The 14,931-nt window shown below is 38.6% G+C and overlaps 1 protein-coding gene across 1 annotated transcript in view; it reads right to left on the bottom strand.

Annotated features, from left to right (window-relative positions):
• Positions 1-14,931, bottom strand: part of GTF2E1 (general transcription factor IIE subunit 1) — a 35,993-nt gene that overhangs the window by 11,076 nt on the left and 9,986 nt on the right. The window lies entirely within an intron of this gene.

The raw sequence follows: 14,931 nt of genomic DNA, 5'->3' as shown, positions 1-14,931 counted from the left end.
CAGAGAGAGACACAGCGAGAGAGGGAACACAAGCAGGGGGAGTGGGAAAGAGAGAGAAGTAGGCTTCGCACTGAGCAGGGAGCCTGATGCAGACTCAATCTCAGGACCCTGGGATCATGACCTGAGCCGAAGGCAGATGCTTAACAACTGAGCCACCCAGGAGCCCCTGAATTGTAGTAATTCCTTAGAAACATCTCAGATTTTTCACTTCTACTGTCATTTCACTAATCTAAGCCATCATTACTTAGCCTGAAACAGCTGCCTCAATCTGATCTTTGAACCCCTAGGTTCTCCCTCTCCAACCCATTTCCTATGCCACCACTTTTGTCCTCTCATCCCCCTGCTCCTAAGTCTGTCTGGTAGCTGAATTTCTTTTTTTCTTTTTTTTTTTTAAAGATTTTATTTATTCATTTGACAGAGAGAGAGAGAGAAGGCACACAGTAGGGAGAGTGGCAGGGAGAGGGAGAGGGAGAAGCAGGCTCTCTGCTGAGCAGGGAGCCCAATGTGGGGCTCGATCCCAGCACCCTGGGATCATGACCTGAGCCGAAAGCAGATGCTTAACCAACTGAGCCTCCCAGGTGCCCCCTGGCAGCTGAATTTCTTAAGTCAACAACATCAAATCTAAATTTCTCATCCTAATACTCAAGACCCTGTATAATTTGGCCCAAAAACATCATAACCCAATCACAGTCCTTTGCTTGTCAAGTAAATTCGAACACTTGAAAGATAATATCCTAGACATAAATATTTATTTTATTTGTATAGTGCTTTCCGTTTATAAAATACTTCCATGTACACTTTTTGATCCTTATACCAAACCTGTGAAGTGACATCAGAACTGAGGCTCTGAAGAGTTTTGTGACTGGTCCAAAGTCACAGAGCCAATAAAAGCAGTTATAGCAGCTATTGTATACCTTGTACTTTCTAAGTTATTGCCAGCCCTCTGAGGTTGGTATAAATACAAAGGTTCTAAGAGGTTAAACCAGTAAACTGCTTAAGATCATACAACTACTAATTGTGGGTAGGGAGCAGGATTCAAACCCAAACTATTATGTTGAAACTCACACTCTTAAACATTACTCAATAGTCTACACTAGTAGCCCCACTTGGATCTCCAGTTTGGTTCTTATTCCCAATGCCAGAGATATGCATCCTTCATTTCTAACCCAATTTACCTGAGGGATGAAAAGAGATCATCTACGTACTTAGTGCCTGGCACACAGTAAGGATGCAAACATTTAGCTTTAAAAAGCTCTATACGTGGGGCGCCTGGGTGGCTCAGTTGATTAAGCGTCTGCCTTCGACTCAGGTCATGATCCTGGAGTCCAGGGATCAAGCCCCGCATCTGGCTCCCCACTCAGTGGAGAGCCTGCTTCTCCCTCTGTCCCTCACCCTGTTCGTTGCTCTCTCACGCGCGCTCTCTCTCACATAAAATTTAAAAAAAAAAAAAAAAAAACCTCTATATGTGATTGTGATTGATACATACAGATTGATACACCCTCTAACCCCTCTTTTCCTGGTAAGGAGTAAACAGACTAGGCATCTCTGCCTCAACCTAACACTAGATCCTACTGATACATTTCAAATAGAGTAAGTTTCACTGCTGCTTCTCACACATACAGCCAATATCATGCAAATTTTTTGTTCATATACCCTGTCTAAAATACTCTTCATCTATCTTCCTGCTGCCAAAATGGTACCTGATCTTTTACATCTATTCCAAATAAGCTAGAAAGAGAGAAAAACAGCCCCTTACAGCGAGGAGGAGGCCCAGCACTCAAAGCTAGGCTCTGAGGTTTTCTATCAGACAGAATCTCATAGGTCACCAGCATCAGATGAGTCTTGTGTGTCCATGATGGAAGTGAGGCAAAACCAAGCCTGAGTCTTGAGTCTGACTGAGTACAATAAAAGCAAGGTCTCTGTGCAATCACAAAAAAATCCCAGGTGCCATGAGTGACTGTTGCTTCTTTACCAGTTACAGTCCTAGCCTCACCCTGTCCTTCTCATCTCCTAGGTAAGATTTATTAAGACACCCAATCATAGAATTATTCCCATTCCTGACAGGACCCAATGCAAAGCAAACCACCACCACTTCTCTGAATTCTCCCCAAATTACCTAACAAAAGCCCAAATTCTCTAAGTCTGTAAAGCATGGCCTTCCCAAGACACTCCATATTTCCCCATGTGGCTTCCCTTGCTACAGAAAGCATCAATAAATCCAACTTTGTTTACCTATGGGTGTGTATCTGATGGTCTTTAACTAATGGACATCAGCATAGAGTCTAGCTTAACCAACTAGACAAGGATACTATTTACCAAAATAAAGAACAAGTTCTCTTTGCTTTGTAAAGAAAAGATGAAAAGTTGCTTTAGATATCTGAATCCCTGGTCATCAAAATGGATATGTTAGAAACCAATTTATTATAAATGCTTAGAGCTCAAGAATGGGGTTTAGATAGAAAATCTGACCGGAAAAATCAACAACATAGAGGTAACTAAAGCTATAAAGTAGGTCAGAGTATCCAAAGAGGTAAAAAGAGTAGCACAGGTGGTCAAGATATAAACCCAAGGAAAGAGGAAGCCTTGAGATAAATGGTACAACCAGAAGGATAGGATGCTGTTTCAAGGAGGAAATGGTATGGTGTTAATTTTCAAAGTCAACAAGAATTGAAAACCAGCTTTCACATTTAGTAACAAAGGATAATTAGAAACCTTGGCTAGAGAGGTTTTAGTTGGTATGCTCTCTTATTCTCTATTCCAGGCTGCCTCAGCCTCTTCTCTTCAACAGAAACAAAGAATATAATCCACATGAAAGTGAAAAAATAAATCATATAAAGTAAGGTCTAAATCAGCGTTCAAATACCTGCTGAATTAAAAAAACCACACTAATGTGGGACTTAACGTTCACTGCTGAAAGATGGATGGGCACTTATAGAGACCATCAATGAAAACTAGAGAATAATGCAGAAAAGTTATCTAATTCAGTAGTTTTCAAAATTATTTTTAAAGGAAAAAATCCCCTTCCTCAAGTGAATAAGTACCTAGCAGATAAATATAAAAGCAAGTGCTCTGGTGAGGCACAGAAAGACAGCTAAGACAAACAGTAACACTATAATTCTCTCAACATATGTCTTCCATCCAAGTACTAACCAGGCCCGACCCTGCTTAGCTTCCGAGATCAGAGATCGGGCGCGTTGAGGGTGGTATGGCCGTAGACTCAACATACATCTTCAAAGCATTACAGCCCAGCCTCCTCAAGGTCCTGCACAGCCTCTGTACTTAACTATTCTCTCTGCTCAGAATGTTTTCCCTTCAGATAGTCAAATGGCTAGTCTCCTAACTTACTTCAGTTCTTTACTCAAACGTCACCTCAGTGAGGCTTCCTTAGCCAACAATATCTAAAATTTCAGCATTGTTCTGTCTTCCCTTATCCCCCCTTAACATTTGTCACCATCCAACACATTATTTTATTTATCTAGTTTATTAGGTTATTTATCATTAAAAATGTCATGTTAAAACCAAATTAAAAAAGAAATCCTCACAGACCTGTACCTCTGAAATAATACATTATATGTTAAAAAAAAAAAAAGAAGAAGAAGATAGCAGGAAGGGAAAAATGAAGGGGGGGAAATCGGAGGGGGAGACGAACCATGAGAGACTATGGACTCTGAGAAACAAACTGAGGGTTCTAGAGGGGAGGGGGGTGAGGGGATGGGTTAGCCCGGTGATGGGTATTAAAGAGGGCACGTACTGAATGGAGCACTGGGTGTTATATGCAAACAATGAATCACGGAACACTTAAAAAAAAAAAGAAAGAAAAAAGAAATCCTCTCAAATATCCCATTTCTCTTTTGAAGACAGCATACAAGGGCGCCTGGGTGGCTCAGTCGGTTAAGCGACTGCCTTCGGCTCGGGTCATGATCCTGGAGTCCCAGGATCGAGTCCCATATCAGGCTCCCTGCTCTGCGGGGAGTCTGCTTCTCCCTCTGACCCTCCCCGCTCTCATGCTCTCTCTCTCTCTCTCTCTCTCTCGTTCTAATAAATAAAAGAAAAAAGAAAAAATGAGACCGCATACATTCCAAACTTCAGCTTTAAGTAAACAAATAAACATGCTTATCAGTGTAGTTCCTCCGTATAAAATAGCAATGCTTTTATTTTGCTAAAGAGAGGGGAAAAAAAGAGATTACTGTTAACATCATCATTTGACAGAAGGAAATCTCAGAATAACAGTCCTTTCACTTGAATTGATCTGGTTTTGTGGAAAGCAAAATAGGGAAAAAAGAGAAGATGGTATGTAGTCGTAAGGAATTCTAGCCTTGTCCAGGTAAGTTTCCAGAGACCCACGCTTAATTTAGATTAAGATTTAACAAGTTATTTACAGCAGGGCCTACTTTGCAGTTCTGAGAAGACTGGCTTTTATATTACTGTCAAGAACTGTGGGAGATCTGAGATTTTTATCCTACTTGTAAGTTAACAAGTAATCCTGGCAGTTTCATGGATGCTGGAGAAGACATAAGACTCCTAGGTCAGAAATAAAGAACTTTATTACTCATGGCAATAGCAGTAGCCAGTGTCAGCTTTTGTGCCAGTTCCCTGAGTCCCAAATCCCACTGGGTGACGCAAAGAGGGCCGGGTGACAACTGTACATGCAGTGGGTTACATTACAGGGGACCCTGAAGTTAAGGAACCCAACTCTTTTATAATGGGCATAAACATGCCTGTCCTTTGCTCTAGAAAGTGATGTTGTCTTTACTCATTGGACACTAAGAAAATATGCTCTGGAGACTCTATTTTTATTATACTGAACAGTAAGCAAACTTGCCCTATGCTCTGGAGAAAAACAATATATCTTCTGAGGCTTGCTCACTAAATAAACATCCATGAAAAAGAATAGTCCAGAAAAAAGGCAGTCACTACCTCTGCTTGCAAGACATTCATAACGTGTGACAAAATCATGAAGTACTTTCTTCCAACAATTATCACGCCTAGGTAACATTATAAGAGGAAAAGATAGCCTGACATCTTAAGTCCTATGTTTATCACAAAAACACAAATTGTAAACAAGAACCATCCTGTCAAAAGCCAGGTCTGGCATCCAAGAAGAAAAATAAGAAATTCTACATGTTATAGAAAAAGACTTAAGACTACCTTAATAAACCAGAGCATTTTTTATAAGTTTCAGTGAGCATTAAAAAATGAAAATTAGCTTGGGGCGCCTGGGTGGCTCAGTTAAGCATCTGACTCTTGATTTTGGCTCAGATCATGATCTCAGGGTTGTGAAATCAAGCCCAGCATTGGGCTCTGCGCTGGGTGTGGAGCCTGCTTAGGATTCTCCCACCCTCTCTGGGGGAAAAAAAAAAAAAAAAAAAAAGGAAGTTTAAAAATGCAAATCAGCTTTCTCAAAATAAGAGGTGGCAGTGGGGGGGTAGGGCGCTTAGCACATACTATGTACTAAGTACCCTTCTACTGAGTAGGTGGTGGTAGAACACACATAGACATAAAATCTATCATCAAGAAGCTTAAAAGTTTAGGGCACCTGGGTGGCTCAGTCGGTTAAGCGGCTGCCTTCGGCTCAGGTCATGATCCCAGGGTCCTGGGATCGAGCCCCACGTCGGGCTCCCTGCTCGGTGGAGAGTCTGCTTCTCCCTCTCCCTCTGCCTGCCTGTCTGCCTACTTGTGCTCTCTCTCTATCTCTCCGTCAAATAAATAAATAAAATCTTTAAAAAAAAAAAAAGCTTAAAGTTTAATAGAGACGAAAGGTATCAAAAGATAAACATCTGAGATCAGTGCAAAAATAAAGTACATAAGTGTTCAGGAGTTCCAAGAAGGAATATGATTCTAGCTGAGAACACAATGGAAGGTATGCCTTTTGAAGTAGAATTCAGAAGAAAAGCAATTGTTACAAAGATCAAGGAGAGCGGGAAGAGAAGAGGACATTCTAGACCATCATGAGAGAAATAGGTAGTTGAAAATAATGCTGAACTGCAGTTTTGGTGTAGCAGGAATAGAATTTTCAAAAAGAATGGTAATTAACAGGATAAACTAGGGTGGTCATGGTGAGTCTTGAACACCAAGCTTCATTTTTACTTTATTCTTGAGTAAAAGGAAAGTGATGAAAGATTTTGGGAAAGAACATGAGGCCATCAAAACTAACATTTATAAATATTGATCTGCCTTCGTGGCTTGAGATAGTCTTCCAACAAGCCAGTTTTCTTCACTGAGTGTTAACATAAAAATCACTAGTGGAATTTTTAAATAATACCCAGGCTCCGCCCCAGAGATGCTGATTCAGTAGGTCTGGAGTGGGGCTCAGTAATGTAAATTTTGAAAGTTCCACAAGGAATTTTAACACAAACTCCTGGTGGAGAGCTGCTGTTAAATAATCAATATGATATGGGCGCCTGGGTGGCTCAGTTGGTTAAGTGACTGCCTTCGGCTCAAGTCATGATCCTGGAGTCCCTGGATCAAGTCCCGCATCGGGCTCCCTGCTCAGCAAGGAGCCTGCTTCTCCCTCTAACCCTCCCCCCTCTCATGTACTCTCTCTCATTCTCGCTCTCTCAAATAAATAAATAAATCTTTAAAAAAAAAAAATCAATATGATAAACATCCCAACTCTTCCTGTAACTGGACCACTCTGTACTATGTAGTGTGCATAGAATGTACTACTTAAGTATGAGAGAAGAAACAAGCTGAAACTCAGAGCTCTGTACCATCTTTCAAGATCAGGAAGGCAAAAACCGGAAACAGCGACCAAGCCACAAAAAGGAGAACATGCAAACTAGATCTAAGAATGTGGCAGCAGGGAGAAAAATGAATCTACAAAGACTCTTAGGCAAAGCAGGACAAATAATGGGATTGGGAGAAAAAGAGTCCAATGATAACACTGATCATCTATACTCAGAAACTACAAAAGAACTAAGAAAGCTATTCACAAATATTCCCATGTGTTCATCACAGCCAAGTCTGTACCAACAGTATTATCCAAAGCTAACACATAAGGGAATAAAGACTCAGAGTTTTAGGTTTACCAGGTCATAACATAAAAACAAAAATCACTAACCTTGGATGCAAATATAAATCTTTCTGACTCAAAAGACTAAATGCACTTCACTATCCTGAGTTACGCATTCCTTTCCCAACCTATTGTCCCTGCCAGCTACAATTTAGCAAACTTCCCCCATGTATATACATAGGTTCTAATTTCTTAAAATATAAAACAGAAGGAGGATTTGTAACAAAGAATTTATTTAACAAGTATTAAGTGCCTATCACAGGCCCAGCATTTACTCAGCTGAGTCTTAATGCATCAGGTTCACCGGAGGATCAAAATACATCCAGTTGTAGACAACTAATAGGTATTGAAAGTAGGAAGAAAAAAGATCTTTTACAAATAGAGATTTCAAACTATATTTTAGGGTTGTCTTTTCAGTAGCATATGAATGCCCCAATTCTATGACTCAGGACTCTTCTAATGAAGGTAAGTTATCACTCCAAAATGAGAAAAGAAATGGAGACCTAATTGTGGGCATGAGAGTGGAGAGGAGGAAAGAAGAGGGAAGAGAGATGGTTCATACAATTTTAACTTTCTCCCAAAATAAAAAAATGTAAAAACAAAAATGAATTGAGGGCAGGGGAATGGGGTGGGGAGGGGAGAGAAGGGCTGGGAACAAAAGAAAAAAACAGCAAAGTTCAAAAAATTCAAACGTTTTTCTTTTGCTCAACACAGAAGGAGAAAATTTATTATGCTGGCCAAAGTCTTCCACTTCACTGTTTCCAACATGTTATTCATTTTAGCAAACATCACACTTATTTTAATTATCTGAGTATTCAGTCAAGGAACAGTAAATATAAATAAAACCAAACTGAAAAAAAATGTTTATCTTCCTTAGTTTGAAAAAAGGAAAATGTTTTGGAAATTTATCATAATTGAGGAAAAGGGCAGAAGATATGAGTCAACTCCCTAAACAATTAGACATTATTTAAAATTTTATTTTTTCCCTCTTCACTCCAATACATGCAATGAATAGGTCACCAGCTAATGCCCAGAATTCACTGTCAAAGATTTGCCACGAGTATTAATTGCAACTGGAATATTATTCAGCCATTTTCCTACCAAGAAAAAAAAAAAAAAATCAAAATACACCCAATTGCTTTGATATGGTGCTGCAGTATTGAAGCCAGAGTCATGCTGCAGCCCAAATCCTCAAGGGTAGCTAAGGAAACAGGGAAAAGCAAAGGTCTGCTGCCACACAGCTCTCACCTCTCATCATCTTCTGAGCTGTTTTTGTAGAGCTCACATTCTTGTGGGAATTAGTCAAGACAAAAAATAACATCAGGTGTTGATAAGTATAATAAAGAAAAAGCAGGAAAAGAGGATAAAGAAAAAGGAGCACAATGGAAAGGGGCATGCTCTATTGCGCAGGAAACTTAGGGAAGGCCCCTCTGACAAAGCAAGTGAGAAGAGACTTGAAAGATGTAATGGAGTCAGCCAGTCAAGCAGATATTTGGCAAGAAGACACGGCATGTAAAAAGGCAAGTAAAATGAAGGTATGCCTGATGCGGGTAAGGCACAAATAAGATGGCCAGTACATATGTTGTGGAGTGAACACGAGAGAGAGATAGAAATAAAGTCTCCAAAATTGGGGGGTGAGTTGAGGGGCAGATAAAAGACCTTAAGGTTCTATTAAGGACTTTGACTTTTCTGAATGATGGGAGAGGCCTTTGGAGGGTTTTGAACAAAAGAGTGATACAGCCTGATGTGCTTTTAAGAAGGGTCACTGGCTACTGTGACAAATAGTCCATATGGAAAGCAAGAGTGAAAGCAAGGAGACAAGCTAAGAGAATAGTGCAAAATCTAAGCAAGAGATAATGGCTAAGATAACTTTTCTGGACAATCCTGTGAAAAAACTGAATAAACTCCCCTCACTCAAAAACTTCCAGGAAAAACAAAATAAAACAAAAGATAATTAACAGTTCCATGTTAAAACCAAGTAACTAGGACTAGATAAAAAGAAAACTATAGGATTTTAGAGATAAAAAGGAAACTATAAAACTTCAAGACATATCACTAACATATGGGATTAATTTCACCACACTGTATAAATCCAACCACCATATATAATACCTTAGGAAGCATATTTGGACATTGCTTCCCTTCCCACTGAATATTTTATGCATTAGGTATACATGGGGAAAGAGAGTGAACTGGAAGCTTAGGAAAATAAAACTGACAAAAAATTGGAAATATTATTCTCCATTATGCCACAAAGTGTTTCTGAAGATGGCCTAATTAAATAGAGCATATTTTCTACATGAGCAGTACTATAACCAAGAGTTTCAATTCCTAACCAAGGCTTTCAAATGAACCCAAAATGACTAACATCATCCTCTAAAAGCGGTGATAAAACCCTAGCCTAAAATATCAGCTATTCCCCAAAACAAAGGGTGCTCTGAAATTAGAGTTGAGAGAAACCATATATGGTATAGAACAGACTGAACTTATCATTTTACACATGCTAAAAAAAAGGCCTAGAATGATTACAGGATTCACCCAAGGTGATAACTACTGACATAACCCAAGACTAGAAGTTAAGACTCTAGAATCCTAATACACCGTCACTTTACTGTCTTATAACTATTGCTTAAAGAAACAAAACAAAACAAAACTTCTAAAAATAACATGTCCACCGAACACACTGATTATGCAAAAGGACTCAATTGTAATAAGTACCCTAAAAAACCCTGACAATACTAACAGAATTGACCAAGATTTAATATATAAACCTGATATAGCAACAACATATTTAATTAAGAATCACTTTGCTTTCTTAGACTTCAAAAGGGCTTGGGAGTAGTGAGGTGGGGTTGGGATGTAAGGTAGAACTGGAAGGATAACCACAAAACAATAGTTGTTAACACAATGAAAGGCAGTGAGAATGAGGACTAGGTTAGTGGGAGAGCATAGAGTGGAAAAACTAGGTTTGCCATTTTATTTTACATATTTTTCTACTATTTGAGTCCTTAATACATTTACATTAGTATATCAGTTATATATTTTTAGCAGAAAGAAAAATGTTATTTTGAATCCTCCAAAAGCACTCAACTCCCTCTTAACTAATATGCAGAAGTCACGTGGTCATTCTTAAGCTATTCTTTGAAAGCATCCTCATGTCATTTGTTATAACTTTTATAACTCAAAATATTCAGGGGCATATATATTAAAATGCTAGTCTCAAAAGCCACCTTTTATTCTAATTTCCAAACTATATTTCATAAAGCAAATTTCTTCAGTTTAATTGGGCAAGAGGAAATGTATGGAAAAAGGAATTGTTATTATAAAATATCAACAGACATGACAAGAACATAGTTATATATTTCCTATAATTATTTCACTATAATAAAAAGGTACTTGAAAAACTATCCTTTAACAATTCACTGTAGAACATGTAACACTGTAAAATACTCATCTGATTGCACGCAAAGAAAAGCAGCTTTAATGAATTTTTTCAATTCAGAAGATCTCAAATGTATTTGTGATGTACATAGTAAAACCCCACACTCTAAAACTCAACTTAACAATGAAATTGGCTTCTGTCCTCCCTTAAATGGACACATCTGGATTTGGTATAATCATACAACATTCCCAGATTCTGGAACTCGCTATAAAGGGGGAAAAAATGTACTATGCCTGGGAGGGAAAACAACAAATTGAAGTATGGTACTTATGTAAATACTAAAGCTTACAATAAATTCTCTAAATTAGGCCTAAATTGAATCCATTTCAACATGCAGTGAGCAGGCAAAAAACCTGTGGCTCTGATATGACTATTTGAAAGACAATAATCAACAGAATACTGTATGCCAGCATCAAACTAAAAAGCAACTCTTCACAAATTAGCCTCTATGTAATCAGCATCAAAATACAAAAAGGATTAAACACAAAAAAAAGTTTATTTAAAAAACAGCTCTCATCCTCAAGATCAAAGCAACAAAATTTTTTTAAAAATCAGACCTAAAGGTTTTAGAGAGGTGAGAAGGGTAAAATGGGGAAGGCACTCGTCCCTTACTTATCTTTCCATAACTTCTTTTTATTTTTTAATTTATTCTAATAATCACCCCCCACCCCCCAAAACATAACCACACCTCTGAACTTTCCAGTATGGTTTTCTAATGAGGCCATCCTGGGCAAGATTCCAAATCAGCAAATGAGCAAAATAATCCTAGAAAGATTTGTGTGTGTGTGTGTGTGTGTGATTGTGTTGTTAGCATTTCAGGAATTGAAAATACTGCTTATGAGACATCTCCTGTCCTAAGTAGAAAGAGATAAAGACAGGAAAAAGTAGCCTGATGTATGAATGTAAATATTATTAACAAGTTTTTAAGAGTCTCACAAACACAGGACCCTAACAGTTTAAAAATATCAGGTTAAGGAAACTGAGGAATTTTCATGATATGCGGATCAAGAAACTGATCTGCTTATAAACCAAAAAGCTTCACCTGCAGTCACAAGGCAAGAAAGGACTCAGAACTAACCAGTGGAAGAGTTACAACATTGTGGCTATTTTTAAGAGTTATTTATTAGGCACTTATTTTCTTTTGCAGTTAGTTATTAAAGACTTCTTTTATACTAATCCTAAAATCTGTGTCTAAGTCTTTTCCATGGAGCCAAAGAAAACAAGCTGAACATTCTTTCCTAATGTTCAATCGTAAACATCCTAGAAATCTATATAGCCCTAGATTTATTACTTTGTAGGATCCCCCAAGCCCTAGAGCAAAACACGAGCATGTGTAAGTGTACCAACCCAGACATCACTTGATCAGTTGAACTAGATAAAATAATCTCTAAATTCCTATTTCTAAGATCTTATTAAATACATAGTTATAAGATTTTTTTTTAATTTAACTTATTTAAAAGTTTATTTAAAGTAGGATTCTCACTATCACCACTGCTATTCACCATAGTACTAGAAGTCCTAGCACTATGTCCACAGCAATCAGACAACAAAAAGAAATAAAAGGCATCCGAATCAGCAAAGAAGTCAAACTCTCATTCTTTGCAGATGATATGATATTTTATGTGGAAAACCCAAAAGACTCAACCCCAAAACTGCTAGAACTCATACAGGAATTCAGTGAAGTGGCAGGATATAAAATCAATGCACAGAAATCAGTGGCATTCCTATACACCAACAACAAGACAGAAGAAAGAGAAATTAAGGAGTCGATCTCATTTACAATTGCACCCAAAACCATACGATACCTAAGAATAAATCTAACCAAAGAGGCAAAGAATCTGTACTCAGAAAACTATAAAATACTCATGAAAGAAATTGAGGAAGACACAAAGAAATGGAAAAACATTCCATGCTCATGAATTGGAAGAACAAATATTGTGAAAATGTCTATGCTACCTAGACCAATCTACACATTTAGTGCAATCCCTATCAAAACACCACCAACTTTTTTCAAAGAAATGGAACAAATAATTTTAAAATTTGTATGGAACCAAAAAAGACCCCGATTAGCCAGAGAAATGTTGAAAAAGAAAAGCAAAGCTGTTGGCATCACGACTCCGGACCGCAATCTCTATTACAAAGCTGTCATCATCAAGACAGTATGGTACTGGCACAAAAACAGACACATAGATCAATGGAACAGAATAGAGAGCCCAGAAATGGACCCTCAACTCCATGGTCAACTAATCTTCGACAAAGCAGGAAAGAATGTCCAATGGAAAAAAGACAGTCTCTTCAACAAATGGTGTTGGGAAAACTGGACAGCCACATGCAGAAGAAGGAAACTGGACCCTTTCCTTACACCACACACAAAAATAGACTCCAAATGGTTGAAAGACCTCAATGTGAGACAGGAATCCATCAAAATCCTTGAAGAGAACACAGGCCTCAGCTGCAGCAACTTCTTCCTAGAAACATCGCCAAAGGCAAGGGAAGCAAGGGCAAAAATGAACTATTGGGACTTCATCAAGATAAAAAGCTTTTGCACAGCAAAGGAAACAGTCAACAAAACCGAAAGACAACAGACAGAATGGGAGAAAATATTTGCAAATGACATATCAGATAAAGGGCTAGTATCCAAAATCTATAAAGAACTTATCAAACAACACCCAAAGAACAAATAATCCAATCAAGAAATGGGCAGAAGACATGAAACAGACATTTTTGCAAAGAAGACATCCAAATGGCCAACAGACACATGAAAAAGTGCTCAATATCACTCGGCATCAGGGAAACCCAAATCAAAACCTCAATGAGATATCACCTCACACCAGTCAGGATGGCTTTAATTAACAAGTCAGGAAATGACAGATGTTGGCGGGGATGTGGAGAAAGGGGAACCCTCCTACACTGTTGGTGGGAATGCAAGCTGGTGCAGCCACTCTGGAAAACAGTATGGAGGTTCCTCAAAAAGTTGAAAATAGAGCTACCCTACGACCCAGTAATTGCACTACTGGGTATTTACCCCAAAGACACAAATGTAGTAATCCAAAACGGTATGTGCACCCCAATGGTTATAGCAGCCAAACTGTGGAAAGAGCCAAGATGTCCATTAACAGATGAGTGGATAAAGAAGATATATATATATATATACATATATACATACAATAATGGAATATTATGCAGCCATCAAAAAAAAAACCCCGAAATCTTGCCATTTGCAACGACATGGATGGAACTAGAGGGTATTATGCTAAGTGAAATAAGTCAATCAGAGAAAGACAAGTATCATATGATCTCACTGATATGAGGAATTCTTAATCTCAGGAAACAAACTGAGGGTTGCTGGAGTGGTGGGGGGGGTGGGAGGGCTGGGGTGGCTGGGTGATGAACATTGGGGAGGGTATGTGCGATGGTGAGCGCTGTGAATTGTGTAAGACTGATGAATCACAGACCTGTACCTGTGAAACAAATAATACATTATATGTTTAAAAAAAAAAAAAAAAAAGAAAGGGAAAAGGGAAGGGAAAAATGAAGGGGGGAAATCGAAGGGGGATATAACCATGAGAGACTATGGACTCTGAGAAACAAACTGAGGGTGGGGGGATGGGTTAGCCCGGTGATGGGTATTAAGGAGGGCACGTATATGCAAACAATGAATCATGGAACACTACATCAAAAACTAATGATGTAATGTATGGTGACTAACATAACATAGTAAAATAAAATTTAAAAAAATAAATAAGTAAAATAAAATGGGATTCTCAGGGATGCCTGGGTGGCTCAGTCGGTTAAGCGTCTGCCTTCAGCTTAGGTCATGATCCCAGCTGGGGTCCTAGGGATGGAGGCCCACATCAGGCTCCCCGCTCTGTGGGGAGTCTGTTTTTCCCTCTCCCTCTGCCTGCTGCTCCCCCTGCTTGTGAGCTCTCTCTCTCAAATAAATAAAATCTAAAATAAAATAAAATACTAAAATTAAGATAAAATAAAATAAAATGGGATTCTTGGGTCTCTAGGTAAATTCAGTAACAGGGGCTCCCAAACTATTTCTAATTCAAACACCTAACAATTTATCTCCCCCACAGCCCTAGATAAAACTACAGTGTCAGATATGCCTTTAAAGAAGTATAAAACTATGTTCTTTCACCCACTATTCCCACTGCTGAGAATTCTTCTTAAGGAAAAACTTAAGCAGGAATAAAATGCTATATACACAAAGCATCATATCTATACCAACAAAATATAGATAAAATCAAAGTGCATGAAAGGGGTAGAAAGGAAAACTGGGGGGGGGGGGGAATCACACCTATTAAAACATATTTTGAACACTAGATAAAAGCAGGATAGTTTGGTACATTAAGGAACCAAGAGATCGGGCGCCTGGGTGGCTCAGTTGGTTAAGTGACTGCCTTCGGCTCAGGTCATGATCCTGGAGTCCCTGGATCGAGTCCCGCTTCGGGCTCCCTGCTCAGCGGGGAGT

Source organism: Neomonachus schauinslandi, chromosome 1, assembly GCF_002201575.2.
Source record: "Neomonachus schauinslandi chromosome 1, ASM220157v2, whole genome shotgun sequence".
In the NCBI taxonomy this organism is placed as follows: Eukaryota; Metazoa; Chordata; class Mammalia; order Carnivora; family Phocidae; genus Neomonachus; species Neomonachus schauinslandi.
The sequence above is the reverse complement of the archived record's forward strand: the minus strand, read 5'-3'. Positions and strand labels throughout refer to the sequence as shown.